Genomic DNA, 13,047 nt, shown 5'->3' with positions numbered 1-13,047 from the left:
GGCGCTGTGTCTCTAGCAAGAACTGGCCAAATCTGCGTTGGTCTGCGGACTCCATGATCTGACGGAGTGAGGGATGTCCACTGAAGATGGTGTATCTCTCTCTAATAACACTATATGCTCTGCATCTCCATACATAATGTTCCTCACTCTCAACCTCCTCCTGGCATAGTCTGCATATCCTCTCTGCTCTGGGGATCCGTGCTGCCCTACCTGCCTCAATCTCAAGCTGGTGTGATGACACTCTGAGTTGGCCAATCACCACTCGGGCACTGTGAGGCATGTACACATCCATGTATCCAGGTCTCTGTATGAATCCATCCGCTGAGATATGCATAAACTGATCTCTGTAGTATAGCATCTTCGGCGGTAGAGGCTAACTGGGTGTAATCCAAGTCTCTTGAGTGTATCGCTGCCATAAATCTTGCCGAAGGACTCTGTTCCTCTCACTGTGAGAGAGCTGGATGTGTGGTGCATGTATATCATACTGGAAAGGCCGAAATGGCCCATGAGACCAAAACAAGGTACAACTGATGATGATGATGTCTCATCATAACAAATCTGAAAGAAAGAATGAAAATAGTAACATCCTAAGAGAGCTAGAGCTGAAAGTTGAACCGCTGAATCGTCGCAGTAAACTCCGCGCGCCAACTGAGAGAGAGAGAGAGAGAGAGAGAGAGAGAGAGAGAGAGAGAGAGAGAGAGAAATGAAATGTTATATTAACGTCTTCAAAAAGGCCATAATGACCTATGAGACAAAAGTTACATCATGGTGGATCTGATACAATGTCTGGATAAAAAACCCAGAAAATGAAAAATAAAGATGATACTACTGGCACCTAGAAAATGAAATTGGAACTGGAATATAGCGAGGGGGGGGGGTACGCTATGGAGGTGAGTGGAGTATAGTGAGGGGATACAATATCATGCGGGGATGGAGGGGTACACTATGGAGGTGCCTCCATCTCATAATATGTGCCGCATCGGACACTGGCGGATCTCCTCAATATCCTCTGTGGTCAGCACCCTGACTGGGTGTCCCGCATGCCTCGCAAGAATAATCCGAATCTGCCGCTGCAACCTCGATGCCCCCCTCCGTAGTCGTGGGCGTCTGGACCACCCAAGCTCAATCGCACGATCAATCAGTGTACCCCTGGTGTGGGCGGTATCCATGTCCTGCTGCTGCTGTGGTCCATCTGGCGCAGTGATGGCTGGACTAAAGAAATCTGTAATGTGCCTCTGAGTCTGGCTCTCTGTGCGCCTAAGCAAGCTATCTCTATGTCTCCGCAGCTCAAGCAAGAACAATCCCAAACACCTCTGGTCCTGGTAACCCCATGACTCTGGAAAGTGGTCCAAAACCCTCTTTGAATAAACAGTGGAAACGACCACGTATCTCATAGTATGCAGTACAATGGCATATATAATGCAGCTCTGTCTCTGGCTCCCCATGGCATACTCGGCATATCCTGGCCTCGGCTGGTATACCTCTATATCGGCCAATCTCAATCTCAAGCTGGTGTGAGGATGTGCGAATCTGACCAATAGCACATCGTACTGCATGAGACAAGTGTACATCCATGTAACTGGGTCTGATCACAAAACCATCTGCTGTGAGCTGAAGAAAATGCTCTCTGTAGAAAGCCATCTTTGTGCCTAGCTCCTCAGTCGGCTGTATCCATGTCCTCCTAATGTCCAGCTGAACTAAATCCTGACGGATGAGTCTGGTAATCTCTGTCCGTGTGAGAGTGAGAGAGGGTGCCTCCAGAGAATACTGGAAGGGAGGCAATCTGTCCATGCTAAAACCATGTGCCTGGAACCAAGATGTCATCTGTCCATACCAACAAGCCGTGTCTCCCTGTAAAGCTAACTGTCGGGAGGACTCCAGGGCGAGGCGTGCATATCTGTCTCGGGGGAGATCCCACGAGCCATGTATGTAGGAGACTGATCTCGTAAGAGCCTCAATCACCAGAGGGGCAGCCGCCAGCTCTGCTCGAATAATCTCATGAGGTACCACGGCCTTGGCTCTAATAATCCTAGCAATCATAGATACCAAAGGCCTCTCCATACCTCTCCACCCGCCTGCGCTGTGATGGCCCACTGAAGGTCCCCATATCTGCACTCCATAAAGCATAGCTGATGTCACTAGAGTGTCAAAAAGCCAAAGTTTCGTTCGAGGTTCCTGAAACTGAACCTGCGAACACATCCTCTCCAAACCACCCAGGGCTGCATGTGCTCTAGTCAATCTAGTCTCTGCTGCTCTCCTCATCGAAAACACCTGGCCCACTGAATACTACCCCAAGATATGTATATGCATCTGTATACTCCACAATCTCTTGCCCATATGTAAATGTGGAAGCTGATCGCCTAACCCACTGTGGCGTGGTGTTAAACACCATAACCTTGGTTTTGCCAAGGTTGACAGACAATCCACTATCATGTGCAAACTCATGTAAAGCATCCAGATGACGCTGCATACCCTCAGGGGAATCAGAGATCAACACAATATCATCAGCATATAACAATAGTGGGATCCATGTACCTGCTAGCTGGGCTCCTCTGTCCCCCAATCTCTCAATGTAGTCAGAAGCCTCATCCACATACATACCAAACAGTGAAGGAGATAACGGGCAACCTTGCTTCACTCCTATAGTGGAGTGAACCAAAGTAGAGACCCCCTCTGGGGTGCGTACCTGTCCTGCAACTGATCTATATAAAGCCATAATCCCCCATATGAGCTCTGTGGGTACCCCCATCTCCTGTAATCGCCTCATCAATCTGGCTCTGGGCACTGTATCAAATGCTTTGCGGAAGTCCACAAAGCTACAATAAATTCGTCGCCCATGTGACCTGCCCTCCTCAATAATGGCCCGGAGAGTCAAGATGTGGTCAAGATAGAGAAACCTCTCCTGAACCCTACCTGTCCCTCTGCTCGAATGCCAACTCTCTCTGCCCATCTACTCAACTGCTGCTCAAGAATGGATGCATACAATCGTGCTAGTGTGTGTGACCAATCATAATAGTGCGATAATTCCCTGGCTCCATAGGGTCCCCTGACTTGAAGATAGGCACGATGGTGGACCTACTCCAAGTCTCGGGTAAGCCTTCGCACATAGCACGATTGAACATCACTGCTAGAAGCTCTGCCAGCATGTCTCTCGCATGAATAAAGTGCTCAGCGACCAATCCATCATGATCATATGCTCTCCCAGTCTTCATCCTATCAATGGCCTTCCTTACCATCTCTGCGGTAAAGAAAGTACATGTCTATGGGCATGGTGCTGGCGGGTCAGGAAAAGGTGTCTGTCCAGGAACTGTATATAGAGATGCTGCATAACTACCCCAGACCTCTGTAGAAGTGATGGCCAAAGTAGGGGAGGACTCATGAAACAGACGCCAAGCCTCCCTCGAATCCTGGCTCAAGAACAGCTGGTATAATTCCTGCTCTAGCTGAGCAAGGCCGGCCCGCTTCTTCCTTCGCACAAGACGTCGGAAGGCAATACGTGACTGTCGGTGAGTAGTGACTCCCAAAGCAACCTCCCGCTGCAGTCGGGCTCTGGTCTCTCTGCACTCCTCATCATACCAGCTGTTCTGGGGCATACATCTAGAACGCTGTCTCTGTCCAGGCTGAGTATGTGGATATGCCTCTCTCGCTGCATCATGTAAAGTCTCTGTCAGTATATGGGTCAACTCCTCCAAAGGTCTCCCTGGCTCCTCTGTGTACAGACGTTTATAAATCCCATCTGTGTAGACAGCATCAGTCTCTGAGGTAAAAGTATATCGAGTGTGATCTGCCCCTCGTGTCCTCTGAGCTGTGGTAAAGTGAAAGAGATAGTCAATGTCAACAATGCATGATCCACTACTACCCCAATGGGCCGAGATCCAACTGTGAAGTCCTCAATGCATGAAACAAAGCTGGGCATAGCCATAACATAATCCACTGTGCTAGCACCATGTCTATGTTGAAAGCAAAGTAAATCCAGCTACTGACGGAAACCTCTGCAAGCCATTAAGTATGGGCAACCCATGTGCAGTCCCCATATCTACCAAATATCTCCCATACTCTATGCACTCCACATCCTGTGAGCGTCTGTCTAATCCCATATCCAGAGTGTCCAGCTCTCTCAGCATCTCCTCCGAGGTATCATAAAAGGCTGTCTGGCGGTTGCCCGTCCGGGCATTAAAGTCCCCTAACAGGATGATGTCTCCATCCCTAGAGAACTCCCATATGTCATCATCTAGCACAGAGAAAGGAGACTGCCCTCTAGGTGCTGCATATGTCGATATACTAGGAGCAAAATAGCATATGGCAATATACAGGAATCTGCCTGTGTCGGCCCTCAGTCTCACCCACATATATCTGGCCTGATCATCTCTCCGAACGATGTGTAGAAGCGGTTGCAGCTCCTCCCTGAAAAGAACTGCCACCCCTCCTGATCCTCTACTACTGTGTACCGATCTCGTCCCTACTCTGCAAGCTGTCTCCCATCTGTATCTTGTCACCTGTGGCATCATCTGACCCAGGAGCCTGGTGAGTCTCCGAGTAGAAGACTATATCTCTATCTCTAAAGCTGTCCTCAAAGGCACCTACATCAAGTCTGAAGGATCCATTGCAGTTCCAGGGCTGCCAGCTTTAATTTGGTCCCATAGGTCTCGCACCGTCATGTAGAGCGTCGCTCCACGATGACCACCCTCCCTTCTCTATAAAATGCTATCTTTCCCTTTTCTCTTGCCGCTCTAATCTCTGGCATAACTTCCCTTCATATGTGCAAGCTGTGAAAGAGTAAGATCATCACCAAGAAAAATGCCTGTATTCTTTAAAGTGGGTCGTCTCTTCAAGAACTCCTTCTTCGCTCAATAGAGGGGAAGCGAAGTATGAGAACTCTTTCCTTTGATGTTTCCGTGTTGCCTCCGCTTTTTTTGCCCACTCTCCAAGCTTTGCGTGTGCCGGACTGTCAATCCCCATCAACACCATAAGCTCTTTCACCTCCTCTTCAACTTTATCCCCGTCTTTAAGGCCGGTAATCCTCACATGCAAAGCACGTGTACGTCTTCGTTGTTCCTCTTCCAAATTCATGTTAATGATTGTAGGTGTAGGGGTTGTTATTTCCTTACCTTTACCCTTCTTGGCGACCTCTATCCACTTCTCCGCTTCATCCATCTTCTTTTGCGTCTTGGTGATGACTTCCACCCATGAGGAAGTCTTTGCTTCATGTTGCTTCTCTTCTTCCTTAATTGCCTGTACTTGTTCTTTGATAACCTTGAGCTCTTCTATCATCGATGGCTGAATTTCACCTTCTTCAAGTCCACCATTTGCTTGGCCTCTGCAAGCTCCCTCTCAAGAGCTGAAATTACGCCTTGAGCGTGTTGACTTCCCCGTGAAGGTCTTTGACTTCCGCTAAGAGGTCCTCCTCCTCCTCTTTCCACCGCTTACCCTCATTGAATACCATTTGGAGAAAGTTGGCTTTCTCCTTCCACCATCCCTCCATCTCTGCCTTCCATTCCTTCATTTCCTTTTCCACATTTGTTATCCTCTTGTTTGTGACCATAAAGGTCGCCTTCATCGGGTTGCGCAAGGGGGAAGCCATGGAAGAAGAGAGAGAGAGAGAGAGTTATGCTGCTGCCTTGGGGGCCTGAGCAAGGGTGGGTGGGGAAAGAAAGCCAGACAGCCTAACGGATAGATAGACTGGCCATTGCCAGCAGAACTGTGCGGCGTACAGGGCAGCAGGGGGGAGCGAAGCAGGCGGCGCTAACAGGGCGGCGGCGGCGAGCAGGGAGGGAAGGCGGCGGAAGCGAGCAGGCGGGAGGGGGTGACAGAAAGTTCGAACAGAGAGGGGGCGGCAAACAGCAGGCGGGAGGGGGAAGCGAAGCAGGCGGCGCTAACAGGGCGGCGGAAGCGAGAGAGAGAGAGAGAAGAGAGAGAGAGAGAGAGAGAGAGAGGGGGGGGGGGGGGGGGGGGGGGGCGCAGGCAGGCAGCGGGAGGGGGAGAGCGAAGAGGGCAGCGGGAGGGGTGGGCACAGGCAGGCAGCGGGAGGGGGAGAGCGAAGAGTGAAGGGGGCAGCGGGAGGGGTGGGCGCAGCGGGAGGGAGAGAGAGAGAGAGAGAAGAAAGAAAGAAGAAAGTTGTATTTACGTCTTCAAAAGGCTAAAATGACCTATGAGACCAAAAGGTTACATCATATCCTGAGGTACATCATCCTGGGGTACAAAATAGTAATAAAGAAAGATAACAAAAATCTAGAACTATAAAATCTGATCTAGGTACATGAGCAGAGAGTTCTCATATCACCCTAATACATCCCTCATGGGCCGCTATGACATGGTATTCAAGGTGGTAAAACTGAGCTGGCGCGAGAAGGTCCTGCGATGATGGGAGATGATGGCCCGGATCCTCCTGTGGTGGCGTGGCTGTGGGCGAGGGCCATGGGGTCTGGGGCGTGGCCGTGGGCGAGGACCATGGTATTTGGGGCGTCGAGCTCTGCATAACTCAGTGGCTCTGTCGAGTGTAACACCTCTCTGCCGAGCTCCTGCACTAGCCTGTGGTTTGGGTATGGTGGGTGGATCGGCCCTCGGGGCGCTAGTCTGGAAGAAGTCAGTGAGAGCTCTCTGTGGTGGTCTTCGAGCAAGTACAGTTGATCTAGATCTCACTAAGGACTCCTTGTGTTTGTGGAGCTCTAGAAGAAAAAGTCACAGGCATCTCTGATCCGGGAAGTCCATGATCTTGGAAAGTGGTCTGAACCCAGCTCAGAAGAGGGAGTGGAACCTCCCCCGAATCTCATAGTATACAAGGCATTGGCATATGTAGTGATCCTTTGTGGTTGGACGAGGTGTGGATCTGGCCGATCGCACATCTCACCCCAAAAGATAGGTGTGTGTCCATGTAGCGTGGGCAGATGATGAAGCCATCCTCCATCAGGCATACGAGGTGATCTCTGTTCTGCTCTGTGCGGCTGAAAGCAAAAGATGGGGCCTCTATGCTGTACTGGAACAGGGGGAGTGTCTCCATCTGCATGTCGTGCATGCCAAACCAAGCGCCTACCTGTGCATACCAGCACTCTGTATCTCCCTGGAGTGTCAGCTGTCTCAAGGACTCTAGGGCTAGCTGGGGGTATCTATCTAGTGGAAGCTCCCATACCTTGTGCCAGTATGTCACTGTCTGGAATAGAGCCTCTGTCACTATCGGTGCAGCCCCCATCTCTACCCGCACAATCTCATGTGGCACTGATGGCTTACTCCTAATCATGCGCGAGATCATCGCCACTAGGGGTCTCTCCATTGGCTTCCACCCATCATATACCTCCTTTGTATCTGTCTCGGCCGGCTCTCTCCTTTGTCTCCTCCTGTGGTATAAGCTAGGACCCGAGATGGGGGCACCATACAATAGTGCAGGTGTAACTAGCGTATCGAATAACAAAGACAAGTACACTGGATTGGGTCCCAAATACCCTCTGAAGGGCCCCCACCAAGGATTGGTGTATTTGCTTTATTGAATGATGAAAAAGATTGACTTCTTGGAGATCTTCCTTGGTTGTAAATCTGCAGCCAGAAGATGACCTAATTTTGACCTTCAAGTTCATCTTGCTTGGGTTCTGTAGGTGCTTATGACTATGTCACCACTGGAGTGGAGCATAAAGATGAATGAAGGTGGGAGATCATATTTTATTGTTTTTCAACCCTTTTTGCCCCCATCAAAAAGTGTAGGTGCTGTGTCACTGCTGTAGGTGCTTATGACTGTGTCACTGCTGGAGTGGAGGATAAAGAGGAATAAACGCTGGGGGGCATACTTGTAGGTTTCTACGCCCCTTCTGCACCCATCAAAAAGTGCCGCCCTATTAAGGGCCATTTTACCTGCAGCCCCTGGCCACTCCCTTTGGGCATCTGGATGGGCTATTTTGGGTGCCCCAGAGTTCGCATTACCAAACCTGCCCAATTTTGGCTGATCTGGTTTTGCTTCTGCTTTTGCCTCAAATGCAGTGTCTGCACTTCCATTGGTGACCAACAGTGTCCAGCAGGGTCCACCAATGCTTGCTTCTTTCTACCTTTTGGTTTTCGTCCTGCTCAGTCTTATAGGCTTGTTGCTTCTTCCGGGCATTGGTTTACTTGTCCTTGGCATGCACCTAAACCCCACCCTGTGCAAACCCAAACTCTTGACAATTGACCCTGTCCCTTCCCTTTATAATTGAGTGCTCACAACAGACTTTCTACCTCACATCATCTACCTTATACATTCCCTATAGTCTTGTCTGAGGCCTGATGCATGTGTCAGTGTACCACAATGTCACTAGTAAGATCTTCTTGGTGACTTTGGGCTGGGCAATGGATAATGCTTGCTTACTGACTTCTTGGTGTGTGGTTTTGACTTCTAATAATCTTGGCTTAAGAATCTACTCTATTCTGAAGTGCTGATTCGTGTCATATGTGAAAATGTCACAGGCCTTCTCAAAAGATTGTCCTTGCTGTTTGTTTCTGATTGTGGCTTTCGTGCTGAGAACCCTCCTGTGTCTGCATAGTAATCTTGTCTTGTCCCTGCCTGGCCACTTGGCCCTATAAAAGGCTGCTGGACTTATCCCCATTATCTGTTACAACACTTACTGCCCATACATGTGAGAATCAAGATTTTCCTGATTTGAATGGCATCATGAACACTATTAACGATAGGTGTATCAAATGGGACACCAAGGAGAGTACATAAGAACCTGCCTGGAGCAGCCTATGCTGCCAAAGATTTGAACTGCCTACTCTGGGAGCACTTCAAAGAAAGATGTTGGCTCCTTCTTGAGACGGAAGAGCAGTCTGGGCCTCCCAATTTTCATCAGTGCATCTTAGAATCATGATAGAACCATAAATGTCGAGTGCTGTAAATCAATGTCAGCGAGAACTGTTTGAAGTTGAAGCTGCATGCAATTTATCCATTCTGAACTAAGTTCGACAATCTACCTTTTATCAGGGTTATGGCTTGACAGAGTCAACAGCGGTTGGAGCCCACACTATAAGTGTTGAGGAATCTCAACAGTATAGCTCAACAGGTTTGCTTGCTCCGAATACAGAAGCAAAAATCGTGGATATTGACTCTGGAAGCCTTTGCCTCCAAATCAGCAAGGTGAGATATGGCTGCGGGGACCTACAATCATGCAAGGTAAACGAATGTACTTATATTTGAGTTGGATAGTTAATAAAGTCAGTGTATGGAAATTCTTTGAGGAGAATATCCCACATTGCTTCTTTAATCTGCATGTGTTGGAGCATAGGATATTTTGGTCGGCCCGACCGAGACAGCAAATGCTGTTGATCAGGAGGGATGGCTGCATACTGGAGACTTGGGATACATTGATACCAATGGCTATTTGTTATAATTGACCGTTTAAAGGAGCTTATAAAATACAAAGGCTATCAGGTATACCGACTTTACAATAAACCAGCTTCTCTGCAAAACCGCTCATGATGTTACATGGACCTGGTGCTGAGGTGTAGATTTAGTCACAAGCATTTATCAACCTTTTTGTACCATATGAATAAAAGAAAACCCTGACACCCAATCTCTCTCTTCTTCTCTCTCCTTTGTTTTAATCATGTTTATTTAGCATCTTGTTCTTAATTAGGCTTAAGGCTGTGCATCAGTACAACAAGGTTTCTGTGCATGCAACAATTAGGACTAGGGTTGGGCATGCCCATGGACACTCTAAGTGTAATGTGAAAGGGTGGCCTAGTATATAAGGCCATATGGGCCCTAATCTCTTAATAACCTTGATAATCACTTGCCTAATGAAAATTACCATTTTCTTTTCCTAATCATAGGCTTATCTCTCGAAGCTCCTGTTAATCTTTGTTAATCCATGTTTTCTAGGCAATCTTAGGCTAATCTAGGTTAACGAGGCTAATCTACTTTCTTTCATCGTCAACACCCAACTCATTGGTCCAAGGCCCTCTGCACCGTCTTCGAAGCCACAACAAGGCACAACCCATTTCAATTGGTTCACAGCCTGGAAGCAATCTTGCCCTTCGATTTAACAATGGGTCGCACCGGTTAGGGTCCAGCTGCCATGATGATGTTTCACACCATGCTACTTTGCTCTGGCAGACTATTTTAGATGAAGACCAGGCATTGGCCACCCAGGCTGTGGAGGTCGAACAAACAGACAGAAGGTGTGGCACGATCGCCATCTCATGAAGCCCTAGTTCCGGGAGGGTCAGCTGGTCTTAATGTACCATTCCTCCTTTCCTTAGTTAATGGCTCCAGGATCCGGTCTCTGGTCATTACGGCACCTCCCACATTCCATACCGTCCGGTTCCCGTCACGGTCTCCCCCGCTTTCACAACCCAAAAAAATTTCAACCGAAAGAAAAATAAATAAAAAACCTGTCCACTTTTTCAACTGCCCTCATACTCGTCCCCCCCCCACCTCATACTCACGCCTTCTATTTTTGGCCATTTTTTCTCATGCTCTTCCCCTCCTACTCGGCCCCCCTCCATCTCTCCTACTTGTCTCCCCCTCCATCTCCTACTTGCCTCCCTCCCCCAACACACACACACACACACACACACAAAGGATCATTGAGGGCTTACTGCACCGCCTTCAAAGCCGCAACGAGGCACAACCCATTTCAATTGGTTCACAGCCTGAAAGCAGTCTTGCCCTTCAAATTTAACAATGGGTTGCATTGGGTAGGGTCGAGCCGCCACGATGATGTTTCACACCATGCTACTGTGCTCTGTCAGACTATTTTAGATGAAGAGTCAAGAACATGCATTGGCCACCTAGGCTGTGAAGGTCGAACAAACAGATGGAAGGCGTGGCATGATCGCCATCTCATGAGGCCCCAATTCCAAGAGGGTCAGCTGATCTTGGTGTACCAAACCTGTGAACAGGCAAAGAAGCTAGTGTTGGCAAAGAAGCTGAACTAGGGTTTGGCACAACAACACACACACCACACACACACAGAGGAAGGCACACACAAGATGATGAGAGATGCAAAGAGAAGATTGCATTGTAGTGTGTGGAGTTGGAAGGTCAACTCCATAATATCATAATACAACTAAAATATAACGTGTCCTTGCACACCAGATCTCCAAGGGGAAAAACCCAAAGGGAAAAAGTGCCCTTGGCTAGCCCATGTACACATGTGGCACTACTCATATTATATATGTTAATAAATCCCCCCTATAGTGGTAATGTAAACCTGAACAAGGTGGGTAGCAGATCAATGTGCTTAGTACGTGCATGAAACACTGGGTTTCGTGCCACGGCTATAGCACTCTGACTGTTAGCGAGTATGGTAGTGGATGTTTGTTGACACTCACGAAGATCAGCCACCAATCTCCTGAGCCATACACAATCTACTGTGGCTGTAAAGGCTGCCTTGTACTTAGCCTCACAAGTAGATGTGGCAACACTGGGTTGCTTTTTGCTCAACCATGATATGCATGAATGTCCCAAAAAGAAACAATCCCCACTAGTGGATTGCCATGTATTGTAGTCACCTGCCCAGTCTGAATCACTGTAAGCATTTGCAAGCTGTTTTCGCTGGAATATACGAAAGCAAGATCTAGGGTGTCCTGAAGATAGCGGAAGATCTGCTTTACTGCTTGCCAATGCTTTGTACCTCGACTGTGCATAAATTTGCTACACTGGGAAACCCCAAATTGAATATCTGGGCGTGTGTTGCATAAGTATATGAGGCAGCCGCCGCCAATGAGGGGATATCTTAAGTGGTGAAGGATTTTGCCTAGGACCAAGAGGTGTTGGGTTCCAAACCCCCCTTGGTGCTTCCTCGGTGGCATCGCCTACGGGCGGTGAAAAATCGGTAACTATGGGAGGATTGTCACGTGCATCCCGCACTTGGATGCCACGTAGACATATCTGTACAGAAGGTGCAGGACCTGGGATGGTAAACTGGTCCCATGTGAGTCCAGTTCGGGACGAGTTAGCCAGGGATCCATCTCGGTCGTCCGAGGTCAGGTGTGCATTGTCTTGCACAGGAGTCCAAGGTCAGGTGTGCACTGTCCTGCACATGAAACAGTGCCAGTCCGTGCTGTGAGTCTCCCTCTGGACTTATGTCAGTGATTCTGTGTATCTGGTATGGTACCGGATGCCAGATCATTGTGTAGATAGTTAGGGTTTGCTTTTAGGAATAGGGGCCAGCCCATAGGGCTACCCCAAGTCTTAGTGTGGGCATGGGGATAGTGTGAAACCACCCCCATAAGGGCCAGGATGACCCGACTTCGGTGGACAAACAGGTTGAGGGTTTTAGCACAGGCATGACAACGAGCGTCAAGTATGAAGCTCTAGGTGCCAAGTTAGTTATTCAGGGCATAGAATTTGTGCGTGATTTTATGGTTGCCCCTCTTGTAGAAGCAGACATAATTTTGGGTATTCAGTGGTTTCACAAGTTTCTTCGAGATGTCAAGTGGGACAAGCACACATTTCAGATCAATCGGAATGTGTCAAACGCCCTAGTGACCATTAAGTGTGAGCTAGGAATTCCGAACTTTCCACTCATAAGCCACTTGCAGGCTAAGCGAGCAGTCAGGAAAGGCGCACAGTGTGCGATGATATACATCCAGACAGCCCAGACGGTGGTCAGTGCTTCCGAGAAGTACTCGGCTCTCCATGAAAAGTTCCAGAAGATTTTTCTTGGGGACAGCCTCCCTCCCCAGCTCCCCCCCCCCCCGTCTAGACCGGAGGACCACAAGATTGACCTCCTCCTAGGCTCGGAACCCCCGAGCAAGTTTCCGTATCGCCTTTCCAAGGTAATGGAATCGGAGTTGGACCGCCAACTCCAAGAATTGTTGCAATCTGGTTTCATCCACCCCAACGTGTTGCCATTCCCCTATCTTATTTGTCAAGAAGAAAGATGGGTCTTCCCGTTTGTGTGTCGATTATCGTGCACTCAACAAGCTGACTATCAAGAGCAAGAGCAGATTCCTGATGCCTCGAATTGATTATATTCTCGAGAGGTTGAATGGAGCAAAGGTGTTCTCGAAACTTGATTTAAAGAGTGGGTACCACCAGGTGAGGATTGTGGAGGGGGACATCCCCAAGACAGCCTTCCGTACGGA

At 48.7% G+C, this 13,047-nt stretch overlaps 1 pseudogene across 1 annotated transcript in view; it reads left to right on the top strand.

Moving 5' to 3' along the window:
* Positions 1-13,047, top strand: part of LOC147641467 (beta-phenylalanine coenzyme A ligase-like) — a 48,679-nt pseudogene that overhangs the window by 25,085 nt on the left and 10,547 nt on the right. The window contains exons 2-3 of the transcript XR_015269396.1: positions 8,939-9,127; positions 9,240-9,385. The product of XR_015269396.1 is annotated as a beta-phenylalanine coenzyme A ligase-like (transcript). The remainder of the gene's footprint in view (positions 1-8,938; positions 9,128-9,239; positions 9,386-13,047) is intronic.

Source organism: Cibotium barometz, chromosome 2 (assembly GCF_041138505.1).
Source record: "Cibotium barometz isolate CiBa-2024 chromosome 2, ASM4113850v1, whole genome shotgun sequence".
In the NCBI taxonomy this organism is placed as follows: domain Eukaryota; kingdom Viridiplantae; phylum Streptophyta; class Polypodiopsida; order Cyatheales; family Cibotiaceae; genus Cibotium; species Cibotium barometz.
The sequence above is the reverse complement of the archived record's forward strand: the minus strand, read 5'-3'. Positions and strand labels throughout refer to the sequence as shown.